The sequence below is a fragment of the Papio anubis genome, chromosome 15 (genome assembly GCF_008728515.1).
Source record: "Papio anubis isolate 15944 chromosome 15, Panubis1.0, whole genome shotgun sequence".
Taxonomy (NCBI): domain Eukaryota; kingdom Metazoa; phylum Chordata; class Mammalia; order Primates; family Cercopithecidae; genus Papio; species Papio anubis.
The window spans coordinates 53,554,906-53,579,018 of record NC_044990.1 but is presented as its reverse complement, the minus strand read 5'-3'; positions in this window follow the sequence as shown (position 1 = coordinate 53,579,018).

The following is a 24,113-nucleotide window of genomic DNA, read 5'->3' as shown; positions in this document are numbered from 1 at the left end:
ACTATTTTTCATAATTGAGCCTGTTGAAATAGACGTGGAAACAAATGTGTCCATTGGGTTCATTGACTGTAGTCTTTGCTATGTGAGGAGAAGCACACATTGAGATGGCTGGGAGGAACCTTGATGAGTGTGAAGCCTCACAGCTGTGAATTGTACGAAGCATTTATGCCAAGCTTCAGTCCTCCACCCAACCCTCAACACATGTTAAAAGCACAGTTTCCGGAAATCAAGGGCATGTTAAGTCCCAACTGCAAATTGAGATGAAACCCCTAATCAATATATTAAGAAACATTTAAACCAGAAAGAGTAAAAAAGGTTTAATTTTTAAAATTATTACCTTTTTAAAAAGATGTAGATATTTTAATAATTTTCCTAAAGAAAAAAGAAAACTGATGTGATGTTCATTCAAATAAACAACGTGCACTTACTAAGATCGACAGTGCATGTGATGTCCTCGTAATTGCTAATGGGAATGTAATGAGGAGTTTCCCAAGTATAAGGGGAAACAAGACACAAACGCATACACTGTTGAATAGTAGTGAGAGATTTTAAAATAGCTGAATAAGACATTCTGGAAAAGGTGAAACTATAGAGACAGTAAAAAGATCAGTGGTTGCCAGTGGACCAAGGGGAGAGAAGGAGGATGAACAAGTGAAGCACAGGGAATTTTTTTTTTTTTTTTTGAGACGGAGTCTCACTGTGTCACCCAGGCTGGAGTGCAATGACACGATCTTGGCTCACTGCAACCTCTGCCTGCCGGGTTAAAGCGATTCTCCTGCCTCAGCCTCTCGAGTAGCTGAGATTACAGGTGCATGCCACCACACCCAGCGAATTTTTGTATTTTTAGTAGAGACGGGGGTTTCACCATGTTGGCCAGGACAGGGGAGTTTTAGAACAGGGAAATTATTACACTCTCCCTGAAAATGTAAGGGTGGATACATGACATTATGCATTTGTCAAAACCCATAGAACTCGACAGCACCTGGAGTGAATCTTAATGTAAGCTATGGACTTTAGTTAATAGTCACATATCAATATTGGTTCATCCACTATAACAACCGTACCGTGGTAGTACAAGATGCTAATCTTAAGAGAAACTGAGGGCAGGGGAGAGAGGGAACACTGTGTACTTTGTTCAATTTTCTGTAAAACTAAAACTACCCTAAAAACGTAAAGCCCATTAATTAAAATAACATAGCTGAAGAACCCAATAGGAGAGATTTCACAGAACAGTTTTGCAAAATGCATAGTTCAGACAAAGCTTATAATGGGAACTCAGAGGAAGGTGGTATTACCTCAAGCAAATGTGGTCAGAAAGGACTGTGCAAATACACAGGCTTAGTGAGATTTTGAATGATCAGTTTAGGTTGACGAAGAATTGCTGATTGGGCTGTGCTGGGAGGCTGGTGGGTGTGAGAAAATGATGGAGGTGGAGAGGTGTCATATGTAAGAGGGCTGCCAAACAATGGCTCAAATACAACATCTTTTCTTGTTGTGGAAGGTAGGCTTTAAATGGAGTTTAAAATAGTATTTTTGAAGGCCTTTGAATTAGTCCAGTTTCATACTGCTATGGAGAAATACTAGAGACTGGGCAATTTATAAAGAAAAAGAGGTTTAATGGACTCACAGTTCCACGTGGCTGGAGAGGCCTCACAATCATGGTGGAAGGCAAAGAAGGAGCAAAGGCATGTCTTACATGGCAGTAGGCAAGAGAGAGTATGCAGGGGAAGTACGCTTTATAAAACCACCAGATCTCATGAGACTTATTCATTATCCGGAGAACAGCACCAGAAAGACCCACCCCCATGATTCAGTTACTTCCCACCAGGTACCTCCCATGACACATGGGAATTATGGGAGTTACAATTCAAGATGAGATTTGGGTGAGGACACAGCCAACCCGTATCAGCCTTGAATGTCAGGCTTAAGTATATGGGCTTGACCCTCTAACCAAAAAGAAGCCACAGCAGGGAAATAATAGGGTCAAGGTGAAATTTGGGTATGTTTTTTAAAAGTATACTACTACAGGGTAATTGCAAAAGTCCAATTAAGGTACAAAGGGAGGAAAATATCCCTCTCCCATCCCATTCCTATAGGATGGCACCTGTGGAGTTAGACATAGAATTCCTAGAGCAGACACTGTTGATGCTCTGCCCAGATTCCCGTGGGTCCCTTTTCCTTCTGTTTGCAGCTGCCCCCAGCTCCTGTGTGCTCTTGCTTCTAATGGCCCACACCTTCAGACTGCCTTCTGCAGACTGTCAGCTCCTGGAGGTGCTTTGTCTGCACATACACAGAGAGCCAGAAGGGCCTGGGAAATTGTGCTCCCCACTGCTCCCATCCCTCCCTCTTTACCAGGCAGGCCTTACTTACTGACCTCAGCAGCTTCTCTTGGGTATATTTCTTTACTCTATCATTTGCACGTGAATCATTGTCTCAGAATTTGCTTTTGGGGTCTCTGACCCAAGAAAATTCCCTAGTAACAACATCTGCAAGAGTTTAGCCTTAAAACTCTGGAGACTCTCTGGATATCCATCTTGTTATCTGCATGATGAGGTCGTTGGTCTGTGACAGTGACTTCTAAATTTCTCTTTGGCTTTAGCCTTCTAAGATCTCAGCTCTAAGTCTTCTACTGTGGTCAGGGTTAAAACTGAAATTCTTAGCAAATAATCTCTGTCCTGATTCCAGGAGTGGCCCCACTACTTTTATCCAGTTTTTCAGTTATCACCTGTATTACCAGCCGAGATGAGAGCAGTCAATATACCAGCAATTAAGAATACAGTGACTTTATAAGAACCACTTGCTTGACCAGTACAGGTAATTTGGGAGAAAGAAGAAATATATACAGATTAATGGAAAATTGTTAAATTCGAGAAGAATAAGGTGAAGGTAAAGAATTTTCATCCAAAGAAAAAGAAGACAATGTTTGAGCAAAATAAATGGAAGCTAGACTCAAAGACCAAAAGAGAGAAGTAGGGACACATTTAAAACTTTCGTAAGAAATGTTTACATGGGAGAAGGGTGATCAAAAGCCAGTTTGAGCCAAGAAATAGAACCAAACTCTCTGTCTCATTATTTTCTCCACAAAAGGCATTGCAAAGGTTCTGAGGGATGTAGTGTCTATGAAGACTTAATCTTCTCGGGAGTGTAAAAATAGGACAACTGCCTTAAGAGGCAAAAATGGAAAGTCAAACATGTTAAAAACAGAATTACTTTTGGGCAAAGTTATGAAGAAAGCACAGGGCCTGGGGTACTCTTCTACCACTTCTTTTAACATTGCTCCTTCACATTCCTTCATGGTGTCCACCCTTCAGATGCCAAGGCCAGCCAAACCCTGTCTCCAAGTGACACCGTGCCCCACCCTCCGACAACCTCCTCCCTCCTCATTGTGGTCTCTACCCATTTGGATTCTTCTCATCTTCCAACATATGTTTTCCTCCTCTAGATCTCATTCTTCAATTATGTATTAATGGGTGGAAATGGCTTATTAATTACTTTAAGTAATCTGTCAATGTGCTGGCTAGATAACTGATCACCTTCTTGGATGGCTGGCTAGATACCTGATTACCTTCTTGGATAGCACTGTTCTAACTTTTAAAGATGAATACTTAGCATTGCAGTCAATTGTAGGTCTGGCCAGGGATGGGGAATATTTTTGAACAAAAGTGATGTTTTTCTGGCCCCTTTTCCTAAGAGAGACAATGACACAAATCTGTTCAAATAAATTAATGTTGCCTTTTTGAAGACTGCCCCATATGGCAGGAAGAAGTTTACATGCCAACATGTAGGCTGCCTCATGTGCTCCATCACTCCTTTCATTGTATATTTGCACTAACAGGCACAGAATGGAGTAAATTCATTTTTCTGTTTTTCAGGGTGATATTAAGTGACCTATATACCTGCCAAGCTGTGTAAGAAATTGCAGGAAATTGAGGTTTAAAAGAGATAATTTTAAATTTCTCAAGATAGGCAATGGATTCTTTCAGTGTTCCTCAAGTCGCACAAATGGCTTACTTATTGGTAAGAATGATCCCAAAAGCTTTGGAAAATATGATAAAACACATAGGTGACATTAACAAGTATAATTTTTGTGAAGTTGTAGGAGCAAAATCTGGATTGTAATAGGCTCAAGCGCAAAAGGAGAAGACAGTGAGTTTGACAAATAATTGGAGGAGCTTTGCTGTAAAGGGAGGAAAAAAATGGGTAGCAGCTGGAGGGTAAAGTGGGATTAGGAGAGGGTGGTCTTTGCTTTACAGTGGGATAAATATAGCATTTTGTATGTTAGTGCAAAAAAAGGTAAGAATGATACGTTGATAATGCAAAAGAGAGTTACTAGAGCAATGATCTTAGGTAAATGAGAGAGAGATGGAGCACATAAGTTATTGAGGGCTTTGCATACTTTAGGAGCGTGGAAAGAGCATAGGGATAGGAAAGAGAGTAGAGCATCTGGGCCCAAGTACAGGAGAATGGGTAGATGTGATGCTGGGAACTTGTGGAGCTCTCTTCAAATTGCTTCAATTCTTAACAAAATCAGAAGCAGGGTCATTGCTGAGAATGAAGATGCAGAGATGTGGGAAGACCACAGGGTAGGAACGAGCCAACTGGTGATGAGAGTCTTGGGGACAAGGGATGACCCGAGTATCCTAGGCATCTCGTGGGGACTGACATGATATGACTGTCTCGATGATCCCAGATAGTTAATGGTGGTTGGGCTACAAGTGTTGGGGAGGAGAGTTTTCCAGAATTCTGGCTGTCCCTCTTGATCTTTGCTGATGGAGACATGAGCCTGTCAGATGAATGAGTTATATCCAATGCAAAGACCCCCCTCTTGACTTATGACAGCTATTATACACAATATCATTTCCCATTATACTGACATTATCAAAGTTGATTCTGCTGACTTAATGATTTTGATCAGACTTGCAGTGATTCTAGACTGGTTGTTCTGTGGTTCTTAGAATAATAATGCAAGTGGAGTAAAACTTAATTTTTAAAAAGACCTTTACTACTAAATCTTGAAACAGCTGCTAAACACAATTTAGTGTTCTTCATTTTACAAAATTATTAATGCAGATAATTATGACAGTTAATAACAAAAATAATTCCTATCACCTCAATGGGAGCATGTTTGTGGTTACCAGAGGCAGTTCTCCACGTCACACAACCTCAGTGATCTGTGTTCTTAAACCATGTCTTTGATGAGATGGGTCATGGGCAGAACATTTGAGAACACTTTAAAACAGCAGGGGCGAATCCAATCCAGAAACAAATGAATATAACAGCTTTCTCCTACGATAAGCACATCAGATTTTTATCTTTAAATGGTGTTAATTTCAATCAAGGTGGACTGCTTAGTTGGTGAAGAGTCAGTAACCACTGATTTTGGAGTCCTGAGGAAACTCTTAGCTGTTGGCCAAAGTGGACCTAAAGGAAGCAAGAGAACAAATGCCTTTAGGGTGACTTTTTCAATCCCTGCAGAATTCTTCAGGTGAAATGGATGTTATTTAACCATCTGCTGTAGGTCATTTAACACATAATCTATCCTCAGAAGGAAAGTCGTGCCATTCCAGAACCAAAAGCAAGGAACAATATGTCTTCATAAGATCAATTCAAATTAATGCTGGCTGCTCTTGTAACTTTTAAATATAAGACAGGATCTCAAATTGACAAATATGCAAATGCGTAAGAGATCAACTTTCCCCAGCTCTTCTTGAAAGACTGGGGAGAGAAAAAGGTGGGAAAAGACATTAAAAGGAGTAACAAAGCACATTTCCCTCTTTTGAAACATGTTCAGGCTCTGAGAGCATTTCTGTCCCGTCTGTAGATGAAGCAACTCTGGAGTGGGCATGCACTGGATTTCCATGCGGTCACGTGGGCAAGTGGCTGCCACCTTTTCATGGGGCTGCCAGTATTAATTTTTGTCTTTCTGAACTCATAGAAACAAATTATTACTAGTGAAAATTTCCAGATGTAATAAAATCTTGAAGAAAAACTCTTACGAAGAAAAGACTGAGCAGTTGCAACTTAGTCGTCACTTATGGTTTTGGAGTATATTTTTAAAATTAAATGAAAAATTTAGTCAAGAACTGTGTCCATCCAAAAGTAACTTCATGTTACTAGAGTTTCAGGTCTCTATAGGACAAAGTGAGCATTTGTAAACTGGTTATAGGTTTCAGGATATAGTTGTCATAATAGTTAGATTGATGTTTTATTTTTGTTTTCCCTGATGGGACAGGTAAGTTTAAGGAATGGGACAGGTTAGTTTAAGGAATCAGTATATGATGGATGATTATATCGATTCAATAGCATATTATTTTCTTATATGCTGTCAAAATCAAATGATCACAGTGAAGTAAAAATTTGGTTCTAATACCCTGCACATCTATGGCAGTTATCAGCTAATTCACAGTTCTTTTCATCCATTCATTCATCAAATAGTATTGTATTGTGCCATTTGTCAGGAAGTATGCAGAGTGCCGGAGAATGTAGCAGCAACCAAGGCAAACACATTTCTTGTGCTCAAAAGCCATTCTGGAGTCAGGCAGACTGACATGAAACAAGCAATTATAACAAAGTGTGATAGATCTTTTGATAAGGCAAGTAGAGTTGTTATAGGAATACACAGGAAGAAACATATAGGAATGTGGAAAGAACAGTCTGGGGCTATAGTGGATAGTCAAGGAAGCCTTCCTTGGGGAAGTAAGAATGAGAGACTGGACTAAATACACAGGCATGCACAATGCACAGCAGCCCACATTTCTCCTTTGATCTTAGTGGAGGCGTTTCCACTCAGAGGCCATCAATGAGCAGTACCACCTATGGGCCAAAGTTCTGTAACCCTCTATTATTTAACTGTAAGTTAACTCATAGTCTTTAGCTATAAGCCTTTCACCAGAGGACATTTTCCTTTTCTTTGCACACCCCAATAACTGCAAAGAAAAGGAAAATACCCTCTGGTGAAAGACTTAAAATTAAAGCAGATGTCCAGTGTCTGTGCACTCAGTGGACAGACACCTAGACATTCCTGTTCTCTGTCCAGCCAAGTCGAGAAATAGGCTGGGATCATGATGGCATCAGCTTATATTAATGGTGGGTGGAGGAAAATGAATCATTAACACTACCCACTGGGCATATAAAGTCTGGCACCAACTGTGTTGCGTATTACTCCTTTTGTAAACTCATATGTGAAATTGAGATTATCTTCCTCTAGCTGCAAAGAATTGAAATGTATTTTAATTGCTGATATTCTGTTATTCTATGTTAACGCTGCCCAGGAAGAGCTATGTGCCCAAAGGAGATGTCTGGAGTAGCGACCTCCTGAGGGCAGGTGTGATTGTCTTGGAGAGGCAAATTGGAGTACTTGATAAGGATGCTGAAGTCGGTAGTTGAAAAACAATTTGGAGGTTTTTCTTTGCAGAAGCAAACAGCTTGGGAAGAATCAGGAAGAGTTGTTCCTGATTGGCAGGATTTGAGCAATCAGCCCATTAGAAAGATATCGTAAAGCAGGAACAGATGTTTAGGGTGGAAGGCATAAAGTCAGGAAATGCGGGAATTTGGCTATGGGTCCAGAATAAAAGAAGTTGAAGAATTACATGCGGGACATCGGGAACACTGCAGTCTGGGGGATTTGAATTGCTACAGGGGAAATTTCAAATGGAAACCCTCATGTGAATCTGGATCTGGATGGCAAAGGGCCCCATGTCTTTAGAATGAAATAGTTCTGCCTTTGACTGAGTGCAGAAATTTAAGGGGAGTTGTAAGTTAGTTCCAGAAACCCATATGTCTCTATAGTTGTAGCAGAGCTATTTTACCAGCTGTATGACAAAAAGAGTGGCTGAAAGAGGCATTAAAAAAAAAAAAAAAAAAAAAAAAAAAAAACTTCAACTGAGCTGAGTAATGATGTGAAATGGAAAAGAGCAGAAGTATTTGGTCTATGGAGAAGACATAGTTATAACATTCCGGATGATGGCACCAAATTGTTATTTCTATAAGAAGTCTCTGTCCCTGTCATGTTCTGGGTCCATGTGTCATCTCCAGCACCAAGTCCAGCCACTACCCCAGTTGTTCCATTTAGTTTAGCACCATGATGATGATTTCATGGGGTCTGTTGGGTTATTCTGTATTGAGAGAGGAAGGAGACTTAGCGATCCACAGTTGGTCCTCATGGCTTGTCCATGGCCACCAATAGACAACTGTAAAGTATGAAGTGCAGCTTTAGATACCAGGAGACTATTTCAGGAAGGGATCAAGGCACAGAAGTGTATATTACTGTGTCTTCCTGAATGCGAAAGGCTGAATCTGTGTCATAGAAATAAAACAAGATAAAAACTTTCTACTTAATTGAACTTAACTGGAAATAAATATGTTTCCGGGAAAATACTTTCAACACAGCAATTCAACTCCTAGGGTAATCTTGTAAATCAAGAAGTTCTCTGGGCTCATGGTGGCCGTCTTTGGATATGTGTAAGGTGCCCCCTTGGGCAAAGGGTGGAAGATGCTGCCTTCTATTCCCAAACCAAATAAGAAGGTCTTTCAGGAGGGTCCTCTTTGAGCTTTGAAAGACATGTCTTGTGGTTGGGACATGCAGAGGACTGGAGCCAGGCTGAGGCTTGAGAAAGCTCAAGTGGATTATGGTCTTGGGTGGGTCTGACTGCAGGAGGCAATCAGAATTGAAAGCTGGAGGTGCAGCTCAGAAAGCCGTTTGCCTAACATTGAGGAGTTGTCTGGGACACGGGACTTTCAGCAGTAGAATGGGTACAGTTTGGGGCAAACTAGGATGGTTGGTCACCTAGGTCTTGTGCTGGGATTGAACTGCATTTCCAGCACTTGTAAGGCAAGGGTGGCCTGAATGTTTCCTGTGGGTCTTCCCACATGGGAGAGAGAGCAGACATTGTGTTGTCCTAAGTCCTGTCCAGGAGGGCCACCTGGAGCAATGAGGGAACATCAGTAGGAAGTGTATTTCTTTTTTGGGAAATGGGGGTCTCACTCTGTCACCCAGTGAGTGCAGTGGCGTGATCTCAGCTCATTGCTACCTTGGTCTCCACGCCAGGGCTCAAGTAATCCTCCAACCTCAGCCTCCCAAGTAGCTGGGACTACAGGCACATGCCACCATGCCTATCTAATGTTTGCATTTTCCCTGCTAATTTTTGTATTTTTTATAGAGATGGAGTTTTGCCATGTTGCCCAGGCTAGTCTTGAACTCTTGGACTTCAGTGATCTGCTAGCCTTGGCCTCCCAAAGTGCTGGGATTATAGACAGGAGCCACTGTGCCCAGCTGGAAAATATTTTAAAGTATACTAATGAATTGAGAAAGAAAGCATTTTGAAGTTTACTCGAGAGTGGCATCTTAGAATAGATATTTATTTGGCCTAGTGGCAGTGCAATTGTAGGACAGCAGGATCTAGCAGGGAACCTCTGAAGCACATGTAAGCCTCCCTGGAGGGAGAAAGTCACCTTTATCAGTAGGCAGGGTACCACCCAGGGTTACAGCTTTCACCACCTGGCAGGCCAGGGTGTAGAAAGTCACTCATCCAAGGCGTAACTGATCTGTCCTCACGCCCTTTTGCTTTGCCTGTGGCCAGGCGTAAAACAGCAACTTGATGTCAAGTAGGGGCAGAAGTCCCTCAGGTGAAGTTGCAGAGAAGTGTCATACTTCCTTCCCTTTGCAGGAAAGGGAGAAGATATACTAAGTCAACTATGGCCTTTTGATATCTCGGACTGGACATTCTTTTTATTGCATTTGCTGCTGCAATAGCTTAAAGAAAGCTGAGTTTACTTATTACTCAAGGATCAGCAATAATGTCTCACAACAGTTTTCATCTAGAGGCAAAGGTTAATGATGTCCACTGAATGCAGTTTAAAAGGACCTGGGAGACAAAAATAACTAAGCTGTTACAGAAATTAGACTACTAGTATCCTAATGAGAATATGTGCAATATATACAGAAAATGCCAGCCGATTTTGAGACGGTAGCTCCTAACCCTGTCAGTATAATTATATCCTGCATATCAAGCACGGTTCTGCTTTAGCTTTCTCTTTCCATTTGGAAGCACCCAGAGTTGATGTCTACGTGCACTGCTCTTTGGGCTCCTCACATTGGGTGAATCTGGTATTTTCAAGGCCATATTTCACAGCTGTTTGTAGGCTTTAACTTGCCACGGAAGCAAATTTGCAGGTATCTGGAGGACCCACACTTTTAGAAGGACTGCTAAAAAGCCTCCCTCTGCCAAAGAGGAGGCCAGACCATTTATCACAGCCAGAGGCAATGCATGAAATGACTGTAACAAACAAATGAGTGAGTGCCCAATAAATCACAGTAGCTTGATCAATCAATAAAGATATTGATTTTCTTAGTGATATTTCACATCCCTTCCCCCTCTCCCAACTAAGGGATTTATGCAGGCCACTGAAAGATAAATTTATCTTCCATTCTTTGGGGCTTGGATTTGACCCAGTGTAATAGGAATTGATCATTATCTAAATGTTGTTTTGGCTGGAATGTTGTAATTTGCTGTATTACGAAAATGTGTAGAGTTGCTTGTACATGTACCGTCATCTCTAGTTACGTGTTTTTATAATACAGACTAATGTTTCATATCAGGGATCCCCTTGGAGCTCTCCTTTCCCAATTATATGCCAATAAGGAAATATAATTCCAATTAATAGTAACTATCCTGCGTAGAAGTGTCCACGCTGTGAAGACTGTTGTTTACCAGTTTTATGCACTCTCTATAAAAATCTTTCAGGAATGAGAAGGCCAGGTGCTCTGCTAGGATGCCTAGTGCATCAGTTATTTCCTTCCAGAGGTTCCCAGTTCCACAGTGGGAAGCATGGCTTCCTTCGTTTAGGTTGCATGTTTGTGTGCTGCTCCTGAGGTAGAAGAAAATAGGAGGGGAGATCGCTATCACTGGCACTGTCCAGGCACAGTCCAGCTCCCTTCTGCTCCACACTGGCCTCCCTATGAGAGATGCTCAGCCTGCTTCATGAAACTCGGGTAGCCACCTCATTCTCTCCTTGGCCTAAGGCAACCTTAGAAGATTCAGTACCAATTTATCCAAAGTTTAAGTTAGTGAAACCTAAAAGATGAGCAGTGCAATCTCATGTGCTTTTTTTTTTAGCATGGAAAGTGGCCCTGGACATTTGCTAGTTGGTACTGATCCCTCATAATGCTGATTATATTTCATACCTTTAATTCTTTTAATTAAAAAATTCTCAGTCTATTAGCTGTTTTTAATGTTTGACTATACCTTTAAATTCTGATGGGCATCTTTTTTTGTGTAATTTAAAAAACGTTCCTTAAATCTCTTCCCAATGTATAGTCTTTCCCTAGGTGGTCCTATCCAATCCCATGATTTAAATACCAACTATATGCTGGGGACTCTCAAATACATATCCACCGTTTTACCTGAGCCTCAGACTTACATTATCCAGCTGTTAATGTTGAATCTCCACTTAGATGTTTCATAAACATCTATACGTTTGCATGTCCAAAATATTCATCTACCCTGAAACCTATTCTCACCAGGGATTTTTCATTTCAGTGAGTAGCATCAGTATTGACACAGCTTTCTAAGCCAAGACTTACTGAATCAGATATTCACAGAGTTGACAGAGATTTTAAAAGGTTAATCGAATTGTATTATGTTTAAAGTCCTGCAGCGTTTTTGTGCAGAACTTAGAAGATAATTCAAAATTTTTCTTGTGGTCTTCAAGGCCAAACAAGATCTGATTCCTGCCTACTTCTCAGACCTCTGTTCATCTGCTATACTCTGGCTACTTCAGCCTCCTTTCTTTCCTTGAACACACTAAGGTCTTGCCTGCCTCACAATCTTTTCCTTCCTATTCCCTCTGCTTGGAACTCATTTTACTCCATATTTCTTATCTCAGGTTAAATGTCGCTTCTTCAAAGATGCAATTTCTAACTTCTCTACCCAAAGTAGATTATCTTCTTGTTACTCTCAAAACGTCATTATTTCCTGCAGATCACTAGTCTCAATATGTAATTATTTTGTTCATTTATTCATGTGTTAATTTAGTGACTTCCGTAGTCTCTTCAAAAAGTATTTTTGAGGACAGCGACCACACCTCTCTTGTAGATCACCAAATTCTCAGTGCCTAGGTCAGCTACTGGCACCTACAGGCACTCAATGTGTTCCTTGTTGAATACATAAACAGAAAAAATAGTAAACAAACTTAGTGAACAACTAGCTTTCCCTCCCATCAAATGATTATCTAACAGCAAATAACTGATAATACTTTGTGCTGATGTGGGTGTGGGCAATTGCATGCTCAAGCATAGTTAATAGAACTATAAATAGATATAACTTTTCTGGAAGGCCATCTGGTAATGGAGAAATAGAAAATGTGTATCCTGTATGATCCAGCAATGATACTTTTAGAAAGTAATCACAAAAGGGGAAGAGATTTATGTCCAAGGAGTGTATCATAGAGTTATTCATAATGGCACCAAATTGGAAACAACCCAAACATCCATTAAACTGGTTAAGTAAATTATAATACATATATACAATTGGATAATATGTGACTGTTACAAATGGTATAGGTCTATATTTATTGACATGGATGAATGTCCATGACAGATTGTTGAGTAAAACTCTCAGATTACATATATTATGTACATATATTATGATTCCCCTCATACAAAGTTGTTTAACTATATATACAACTATATCTAGAGAGAAAATGGAAGGATATTTATCCAAATGTTAGTTGTGGCTATGTTACAGTAATGAAAATTCAAGTGATTTTTGCTTTTCCTGAGTTATATGGTTTTTACAAGAATGTATACTTTTTCTCCTAACAATAAAACCATCAATCAATATAACTACCTTACTTGACTTTATTGGCTCATATTTTATTTGGCAATATTTAATATATATCCATAAATAAGTTTTCTGTGTTTTATGGTTGGTTTGTTGGGTTTTGGTAGCAGGTACTTGGTAGCAGATTTAGCTAGTTACATTAAAAAAAAACTAGAATAAGCTTTCTTATTTTGTTTGTTTTTTCTGTGCTCTGGAACAGCTTAAATATTACAGGAATGATGCGATCATTAAAGCATGAAAATATCCAGGTTAGATGCACAGAAATGGGGGTGATTGTATTTCTTTGACAACATTTTAAATGTCTTCTTCAGTTATTAGGCTATTCTGAATTAACCCCTGTTCAATTAATCAGTTTTGGTGCTTCATGTATTCCTAGAAAGTTTTTTATTTTCAAAGATATTGAGAAAATTTGATCATATTATAAAAATAAAATAAAATATAATTTTGGCTATATAATTTTGTTTTCCCATTTTTTCTCAGTTAGTCTTACCAAGGTTGTATCTATTTTTTGTGTTCGCTTCAAAGTAATAGCTCTTTGATTATTTGATTTTAACGAATTCCTATGTTCTAATTGAGTTTTTATCTTTATTAATATTATTCTACTTTTCTTAAGTTTATTCTATCTTTCCTTTTCTAAGTTTTTGAGGTAAATATTTTGTTTACTTATTTTATTCTGTTCTTTAAAAAGAGCAGATTAATGAATCTGTGTTATGGAAAGTGAAAGTTAGTAAATCTCATTTCCAGTTTTCATTCATATAGGTTCCTCCTGGTAAGAATGATCAAACAGAAGAAAATCAACAGGCAAAATGCAGATTTTATCATTTAAAACTTGGGAGTCTGTCTGGTAAAATTCAGATAGATGATTGTTTATTTTTTAAAAGCTTAGGAAACCGTTTACAATATTTATTTTTCTCAGTGAGACCCAGGAGGATGTTGCTTTCCTAAAACAACTGGGGTGATGTAGAAAGGGAGCAATGTAAGAACACGAAAGATTTCTTAGTGTGTTTGTCTATTTAGAAAGGCAAGAGTGAACTGTAGATTGCATTCCATGAAAACTAAATTGCTTTAAACCGAACTCGAAATTTTCTACAAATTCTACAAGAATAGTGTATGGAAATTCAGGAAGGGAGACATGGACATAGAGACAGAGACATCTAATATGCATATAGCAAGAGATCCAATAAGCATATAATGTTGAAACTGCCTTTGCAATATTACCACAGAGCAGAAATCTAACACAAGCTGATTTTGTCTTGCTTTTAACCACACAAGCTAACTGTCCTGGCCATAGGCCAAGCTAACTATGGGAGGAATTATAGTTTAACTTTAAAGCAAGGATGATAATAGTGCCTTCTTGAAAAAAAAAAAAAACAAAAAAACCTTCTCCTTATTTGGGGACACAAACTACCTCTGTAAAATTAATGAAAGGCCACAAAGTTAGAATTATGGGAGGTGCCTCAATTCCCACTAAGAACTATGCAGAGTTAAGTGATATCCTGCCATTGTTCCCTAGCTTGCTTACTGCTAGGGCATCAAGTAGCCACAGGCCACAAAATTTGCAGCTTCCCCAGTAACTCCTATGGATAAAATCATTATTGTAAAACCTAAGCTTGGTTTTTGAGATATTTGTTAGAATTCTGCATTCTGGAGAACTGACTGATGCTACCTGGACCCACTCAGACCTGTAACTCAATTAGCCGGTTCTATGACCTCCACCCAGAAATGGACTCAGCACAGAGACAGTTCCAACATTCCTGTGATTTCATCCCCAACCAATCAGCAGCATCCATTCCCTAGCCCCCAACCCACCAAATTATTTTTGAAAACCCTAGCCTCCAAGCTCTTGGGGAGGTGGATTTGAGAAATATCTCCTGTCCTCCCACTTGGCTGGCCCTGTGATCATGGAATTCTTTCCCTGCTACAGTACCTGCCATTCTCAGTGCAGTGGCTTTTTTGGGCAGTGGGCAAGGTGAATGTGTTAGGCTGCTACAATATGAGAAAACAGGGAAAATGAAGTAAAAATTGTCAAAGAAATTTGAAAACAATCTACAATGTTGAAGATTTAAGTATAAAGCAAAATGATGAAAGCTGACCTTCAGTTAGATAAAACTGATTGACATTTTGGAACTTTAAGGATAAATATGAAATGACTTGGTAGTTAGGCAGAACAATTAGATTGTCTGTGATGGTAGAAACACAATGGCAAAACTCGTCTGTGGTTCTCACTGGCTGAGAGTCCTTACTTCTCCCACTTGAAGGTAATTGGCCTCCCTGACCAGCGAATGCACCCATTTTAGGAACAGTTAACATTCCCTGCTTTCTCCATGTACTATTTTGCTGATGCCAGGTGGAAGTCAGGGATGCTTCAGCTAAATCTGTGTGGATTCTGGAAACTGGCCACTTCCTGAGGCTTTAGTGTGACAATTAGAACTGCCTTCTATGAGCTGATAACCCTCTTCCCTTTCTGTTTTGAGTTGTGGGAGTGGTGAAGGAGGCTAATTAAGTCATGTTGGGAGATATTTTTTTTTTTTTTTTTGAGACAGAGTCTTGCTCTGTCGCCCAGGCTGGAGTGCAGTGGCGGGATCTCAGCTCACTGCAAGCTCCGCCTCCCGGGTTCCCGCCATTCTCCTGCCTCAGCCTCCCGAGTAGCTGGGACTACAGGCGCCCGCCACCTCGCCCGGCTAGTTTTTTGTATTTTTTAGTAGAGACGGGGTTTCACCATGTTAGCCAGGATGGTCTCGATCTCCTGACCTCGTGATCCGCCCGTCTCGGCCTCCCAAAGTGCTGGGATTACAGGCTTGAGCCACCGCGCCCGGCCTGGGAGATTCTTTCCTTTACTCCCTGCACAGGGCTTTTTCATCAGCTCTAGTGGTTGTGGTTTGGTAGGGTCTTTGCTGCAGTATAGTTTAATTTGTGTTATACTTTATGAAAATTCCTTAGGGCTGCTGCCATGTGGATGGCTCTCTTTCTTAACTTCTGGTGATGATTGCTTATTTCTGCATTATTTTTAGCTGTCTGAGTGGGAATATGTAGCAGAAATGGAGTTAAGTACATGAACTCAAATTGCCATCTTTTGGCCCGTACTTGGGCCAGAAGTCTTCAAGATGACTTCTTGTGGAGGCACTTGCTGTCTGTCAGGGCTCCGGTGTCCTACTTGCGGGGAGGCAGGGAAGGCAAAGGATAACTTTTGATTTAGGTGTGTGTCCCTGAGGCATTTTTTTCCCCCAAGGGAAATCACGTGATTATTTTTTATACAGTAAGTGCTATAATATATAATTAATGTATTTAACATTTTATGAAACCTAACACATATTTTCTGAAACTTAAAAATGTCTATTAATTGGTGTTTATTTACTTGTGAACATTTTATAAATTATTCTTACTCAACTCAGTGTTTTTCACTTAACCCCAAATTAGTCTCCAGTGTGTGTGTGTTTTTTTTTTTTTGGCATTCTTTTCTTTTTTTTCACAAAATAAATACCAGATTTATGTAGCAAAGTCAAAAGAAATGTTTATCTTCAGAATTTTTTTGCTAGAAAGGTCCCAAAATTTCTTGAACCCTTGGGAAGATCTTTCAAGGGGAATCAAGAGCAAAAGAAAAAGACAGTAACAATTTCTGTTGCTAAAAATCAGCCATCCATGCTTGTGCCTTTGGAATACTAGTTGTAAAACAACAACTACCACTGTACACAAAAGGCTAATCTGTGCCCTTTATATGGATTTGAAACTATTCACAGGAGAGGTAAATTTTTATCTTTCATGCAGTTCTAGGCATGAAATCTACCATCATGTTGGGCATATATATAGTGTATTTTGGGAGAGACAATATCAGAAATTGTCAGTAAGGAATGAGACACAAGACACTGTATTTAGTATCCTAAAGATATACTTCAAGTTATATCAGAATCATTGGGAAAACAATGATTCTGATGAGACCAACTGCTTACCTACATTACACATAGGCACATGTCAATTATAGTAGTGTTAGAAAGGCAAATTTGTGACTGTAAAGACATTAATGTGATGCATTTTTAGCAATATTGTTACTATTGACTCTGATTTCTCAGAACACACATCGTTTGCAGCCTTTTATGGTGATACGGCTGCTCTGTGCTAACTTCTCTAAAACCACAAAATTTGGGGGCGGTTAAATCAAGGTTGAATTGTCCAAAGAAGCATTTGCCTACCAGATGCCATTGATCTCTTCTGTGCCTCTTTTCTGGGAAAACTTCTGAGTAAAGTGTTATTAATCTGATTCAAAGTTTTGTGAAGAATCAACTCATGTTAGCATCATTTGGTTTGATGTATCCATTTCTATTTTCTGTATGGGTCTCTTTTGTTTTCTAGATTCTAAGAGCAGATGAAATCCAGTGACAGCCAGTATACCAAGACTAGCAAGAAATATGTACAGAAAGATCATTTTTTTCTTTCATCGATTATAAATATTTGATCAAAGATAGCATATGGAATATGTTGCCATTGAAATCTTTGAATTCAGATTCATGCTTAAAGGGTCATTCACCCATGGGTCTCAGGGAGAAGTAAAAAGGGCTCCAGGGTTGCCTGTCTCTGGGTTGGCACTACAGTTTTTAGAATAAAAGCTATGTTACTGTGGATGTAAAACTGGAAATTCTGAGGGTGATGGAGTGAGACATCCAGGGATTTAAAAAATCTTCTGTACTCTTGTTTATAAAGTCTATCAGAAACCTCACATTGCTGCTTGATTCATCTCCTTTTGTAAATAGGGTAGTTCTATCTGTACTTGGTGAGGCCTCAGGCTCACCAGAAGTGTGTAGTGTCATATTTTCCACTTCAGCTTCCTCATTTTTTATTTCAAATCTTCAGTGGTTCCTCATCTGCTCTAAGACTTGAGCCATTGGTAATCAGGTTCTAGATCCTCTCATCTGAACAAGAGGGTGGCAGGCAATATAAGAAATACCTGAAGAAAGAGAGGAGGAGCTTTGTGTGGACAGTTGAATGCCCAGTCCTTGCCCTGGGTTCTCTTGGGGCTCTGGCAATGGCAGTGGTGAAACTGCCTCTATATACTTTATAAAATTAATCAGAGAAGAAGTGAGGGGGAGAAATGAAAATGAACCAAGGTTGCAGCATGATTGGCATTAATCATGAAGTCAGTATGCCCTCTGACTTGCTTCCTCATAGCTGTGTGGTGCCTATTGTAGAATAATGTAGACTATGGTACAAGATTATAGTTTCCTTTGACTGCTCTGTAGATAACAATTTGAACATTATGAAATGCTGAATTTTTCCTTTGAGATATTATCTCAGATCCTGCATACCAGTGAAACGACTGACATCAGCTGGTCTGAAGGATTCCATTGATGCCAGCTGGTCTGAGGAACTCCACAAGAAGCTGACTCATCAAAGAATGCAGTTTCCACATCCTGATGATTTCATCCCCTTTACCCCAACCAATCAACAACCTCAATTCTCCAGCTCCTCGCTCTCCATGATCCTTAAAACAACCCCAGCCCAGAACTTCTCAGGGAGATAGATTTGAAGGTCTTTTTACATCTTCTTGCTTGGCACCCCACAATCATTAAACTCTTTCTCTGCTGCATTCCTGCTGTCTCAGTGTAATTGGTCGGTTACTGCACAGCAGGCATATGAATCAATTGGTTCTATAACAGTGATGTTTCTTTTTATCTAGGCTGTGGTCAGAAGGGCCCCACTGTGGTTATGATTCTCTGTGTAAGAATTTAAACTATGAATCAACTTGGAAAACATAAAAATCAAGATAAAGATCATTTGGAACTCTACTGAATAAAGAACACATTCTTTATTACATAATGGGCAAATGTTATATCCGTTTTGTTTTGGTAGAGTTTTAAATTGTAATTCTCCACGCAAGGTTGAGGTAAGGCAGTCTCTGAAATTCCTATTATCTGTAATAAATTTTTGTGATATTCTTCTAAATATTAATAATATATTACGTGCATTTTTATCATAGCATTTTTTATTCCTTGGGCTTTGCTCAAGGGATTGATACTCTTAGTCCAGGTCTTTATGTTGTGACCAGTGAAAAACAAACCAACAAAGTCAATAATCCTGAGTTTTACAGCTTTTGGGAGCACAGATTGAATTCTCCATAGAGGAGATGACACTCATTCAGCCCTTGGTGTAGGCAAGTTGATTCCTTCGCTTACAGTCAGTGGAATCAAGCTTTGCTTTCCGTAAGTCCATTCTCCTCAATTTCAGCTTACATATCTCCATAGAAAAGAAAAAAACTGTCAATGCTTTTCTGACTTTTATGACAATATTAATCCAAACCAAGGAGAGAGGCACTGTGTCCTTCCCACCAAATTAACACCAAAACATTCTTTCCTTTGCAAACTGAAAACAACTACAGGTTGAGTATAATCCAAAAGTCGAAAATCCCAAATGGTCCAAAATTAAAAATGCTTTGAGCACCAACATGATACTCACAGGGAATGCTCATTGGAGGATTTCAGATTTTGGATTGGGGTGCCCAATTGATAAGTATTGACAAACATTCCCAAATCCAAAAAAAAACAAAAACAAAAACAAAACAAAACCTAAAATCCAGAACATATCAAGTCCTAAGCACATTGCATACACTATATATAGTTGTAAAACCTGACTAAGTTTCCAAAACCTTGGGATGAGCCCTACAAAGTTAAATCCTTGTTGAGTTCCACTGGGTATGCAGTGAATTATTTCCTTATCTCTGGAACAATTTCCTGGTCTCCAGGATGGGTCCTTATAATGGGACCTGTATGGAACCTCACTTCTCTGAATTCAGGCTGCTTGGTTGGGACTTTATAGAGATTGTAATCTGGTCTATATCTCCCTAGCCTCTTTCTGGAGTTCTCATTCCTACAAATAGCCTCAGAACTATTATCAGTTTCCCCTGGTACACATCTTTGCTGGATTTTCTCACTAAAAAGTGATTCTTGTGATTCACTCTTTAGCCTTCTCTATCCTCCTCTGTGCTCTTGCAGGCTGACGTTTGTGAATGTCATTGTCTGGTCGTCCTTTCCCAGTTTGGGTTTGGGTGATGGGAGGCATTGACGGAAGTTGGAGTGAGGTTTGGGTACTTGTTTCCCAGACTCTCTTTTTGTTTGGGCATCTCTTGATGGTAGCTGCATTCTACAACTACAGACCACATCTCCTGTACAGCAGCTGCTGCTACAGGTCTCCCAGACTCCAGCAAGAGTTCCAGCTCCCTCCTTGTCATAGGCTGAATGATGGTCCCCAATGATATCTGTATCCTAATTCCTGAAACCCATCAATATTATCTTGTATGGAAAAAAGGTCTTTGCAGATGTGATTAAGTTAAGGTTCCTGAGATGGACAGTTTACCTTGGATTATTTAGCTGGATCCTGAATGTAATTACAAGTATCTTATCCGTAAAAGAGAGAGAGAGTGGGGCATTTGACTACACAAGGAAGAGAAAAAAGCCATGTGATGGGAGCAGTCAGAGAGAGAAGTTGTACATTGCTAGCTTTGAAGATAGAGGGAGAGACCCTGAGCCTAGGAATTCCAGTTCTAGATTCTGGAAGAGCCAAGGAAATGGATTCTCTCTAGAGCCTTCACAGCGAGAGCAGCCCTGCCAACAACTTGATTTTAGCTTTGTAAGCATCACTTTGGACTTCTGGTATTCAGAAAATAAGAGAAAAACTTTCCGTTGTTTTAAGCCACTGAGTTTGTGGTCAGATATTTTCCAGCAAGCCTAGTGTAAATTGTTCCACTGTTGTGAAATCCAGGTTGCTTCATGGCCCCACAATTGGTCTCCCTTAATCTGCTCCCACCTTTGTGAGAGGTCCCATTCATCACACTCTGTTGAGTCACCTTTTAGAGCATGGCACTTGTGCCTTGCGGGTACTCTCACTGGTACTCCTCCCTTCCTTTGCCAAGGCCAGGAGAATTACGGCTGGAAGTTCTCATTTAACTTTCAGTGAGTTCTATGAGGGCAAGGACGGTGGGTTTTGTTTTGTTGTGTCTGTGTTTATAAATAGATTAATTAGTGTAGAAACATTATCAGCCTGCATTTGGGAAAAGTACCACTGGAGCAAGAAACAAAAGGATTCTTAAAGGCTGTCATTTACATTTATGCAAATATACCATATGATCTGAGCTACACATGATCTTACAAGTCTTATATAAATAGTCTTCATGTTGTCAAAGCAAGAGTTTACCTTGCCAACCATAATATGAAAAAATGAAATAATTCAATACTGAAAGAATTCATTTTTAAAATGTTTCAAATAGTATGTGTACTTTTGAACACAGACTTTCTGAACATATTTTCTTCTTTGTTGCTGTCTTATAAGTAACCAGTCTGGAAATTTAGGATTGTCAGAATACATTACACACACACAAACACTTACACACAGTCACACATATACTTGCACACAACATCTAACAGTTTATCTTGTGATATTTTAGTCCCACTAAAGAAATTGAAAGTCAGCTTATGGTTTTGCAATTGTAGCACGTAAGTATATTAAGTGATATTAAGCTGAGGTCCAGAATTAGTCTGTAAGCTGGCAAACTTCTACATTTATCTTCTTATAGCATAACAAAATGTGTTATCCTCTATAGGACTGATTTAATAGCTTTTATAGATCTGAACCAAGCAATTATTTCCAAGCCCCAGCTATTCTGACCTTTCCTATCGTTGTTGTTACCACCATAAAAAATACTTTGTACACAGTGCTGGGTACTGAACAGGTATCTTGAGCACACACTATTCCTAAACTCTCAACTTCAATCGTTGCTATATTCTTCTGTTCTGAACTGAAAGGAGGTTTGCTAACAGAAACTCAAAAGCAGTGGACAGGATTTGAAAGTATGTGAAAGAGTTCCATGTTTTCAGTGAAATACTTATTTATCTTTCTTTTTACTTATGGGGACCTTGATTGGTTGATTTTTTACAGTCCTCCAAATAATAAAGTTTCTACTATTTACATTAGCAATCGATTTCCACCTAACCATTCTCTTGAATATATTTTATTTTCCTTATAGCACTTATTACTTGCAAAATTATCCCATATAATACATTTATTTGTTTTTAAAATCTATCTTCTACACAAGAATGTAAACCCCATGGGGACTGTTACCTACTGCATCCCTAGATGAAAGTTAGAAAGTGCTTGACATATAGTAGAGATATGCCCCAAAAAAGGTTAAATGAATCATGATGAAATCAACTTTGCTGCTTAGGTGGTCAAATAAATAATGTCACAGGTTATTTTGGTGACAGATATATTTATAGCACTACATGTTGTTTTCTGAAAAGAAATTCCCTGGGAAAAAATAACTTACTATGTTGGACCAATAAGTATGTCTCAGATGTATTTCATCATCAAAGCAGATCTGGAGTCAAGGCAATGCACCGTCCATTCACAGAAGTTCCATTGTCCAGGAGCCGGGGATGAGTGCTTGTTAACACCAAAGCTTTACTTTAAACACTTTAAAAACATGCTATAACTCCCACCTCTTGTATTCCCGAACTGAGATCAAGGATTAAAAGGCTCCAAGAGTTTCCAATCTCTGTGGAAAATTGGCTGTCACATGGAACGAGATATATACTAACTGATTTTGCCGTGCAATTGGGTTCTTAATGAAAGCAGTATAAAACAAAACTGCATCCTTCTGTATTTCGTTTGTGCATCTTGTACCTGGAATAAAATGTAACTGCTGTAAATCTTTAAGTTAGGTTCAATAAAGCAATAATACTGTACTGTGCAAACTGACCATTTAGCTTAACGACTGATTTGTTACACCATTAACTTGTCCCCTGCCTTGTCTTAGGGCTCTTTGCTAACTGAGTAGTTGTTAACTACTGTAATGAACAGATTCTTCTAAGAGGAAAAACAGCTTAAACTGGGAAGTTGGTGATATCGCTGACTGATACCTTAAACGTGGCCATGGAATAATGCATAGATTTTAAAGTTATTAATGTTTCATCATGGAGGTATTGTAGGCCCTCAAAAATAGCTTTAGAAATGAAATCAGCTAAAGAAAAGGTATGTAGAATCATGTTGAGGCTTTGTAATTTGCACCTTACATGTCAGATTTCTTAGCTGCTACTTTAAAAGATCTCTGTAGTCAGATTACATGGTTTGGAAAATGTAGTACTATCATTAAGAGTAGCATTCATGACATTTATTTTCTCTTATTGACCAGTATACTCTCTGATGTAAAAGTATCCCTTGCATCCTCTGAAGAAACACATGAAACTATGGAGATGGTCAATTCATAATTAGAATAAGCTGATGGGAAGACGCAGTGTCCTCTGAGACATCCTGGGCACAGGAAAGAGAATGGATAACTTGAAGCCAGTCCTTAGAACTGGAACAGGGAATGAATGTACTTTGCTAGTCTCAGGTAGTCCAGCCTGGACTTCAACATCGGAGATAGTATTTCCACATCTATATGTAGTACAACTTCATCAGCTTCTAGAGAAATGTAATCTAAACCCTTCATCTTACACAGGAAACTCCACTGTGGTCTACTTTGAAATTTTATAATGTACAAAGGCTGTTTGTTGTCTTCTGTAAGCAGACTCATCTCAGTATTCCTTTAGAAACCAAGCTATCTGGCAGTTTTTGATGTGTGATTTGCCAAGATCATATTAGTCTCCTCTTTCACAGAGATGTTAAGTGAAAAAAAATAAAGCCATAATAATTTTGGAGGAAAATGCCCACAACTATTTCTATAATTCTGGGGTGGAGGGTATTTTTGAAGAGCTTCCTCAGCATGGCACCAAAGGCAGAATTCACATTTGAAATGTTCATGCAATTCTATGGTATGAAAATTAAAAACAAACTTCTGAATGCAAAGCCACAATGTTAAAAGGCCAACTAAAAACTGCGTAGAAATATTTCAGTATAAAAAATACAGGTTAATATGCTGACATATGACATGCCTGTAAATAAATAAGGAAAATAACCTAGATTCCCAATAGTAGGGAACTGATAAATAATTGGCATTCATTAAATAAAATAAAAACATGTAGTCATGAAAAAATATAATTCTATATGGGACATGAAAAGATATTAATATTGATAAATGAGAAAGGCAGTTACACAGTAGGCTGTACAATATGATAAATACATTTCTATTTTTACTAAAAATTAAATGACTAGGGCAACATTTCAGAAGGCTAAACAACAAAGTGTTTATAATGATCATCTCTGGTTGGTTGTATTTTAGGTAACTTTAAAATGTTCTAACATCTAAAATAAGCATGAATTACTTATGTAAAACTATAAATAATTGCATAACAA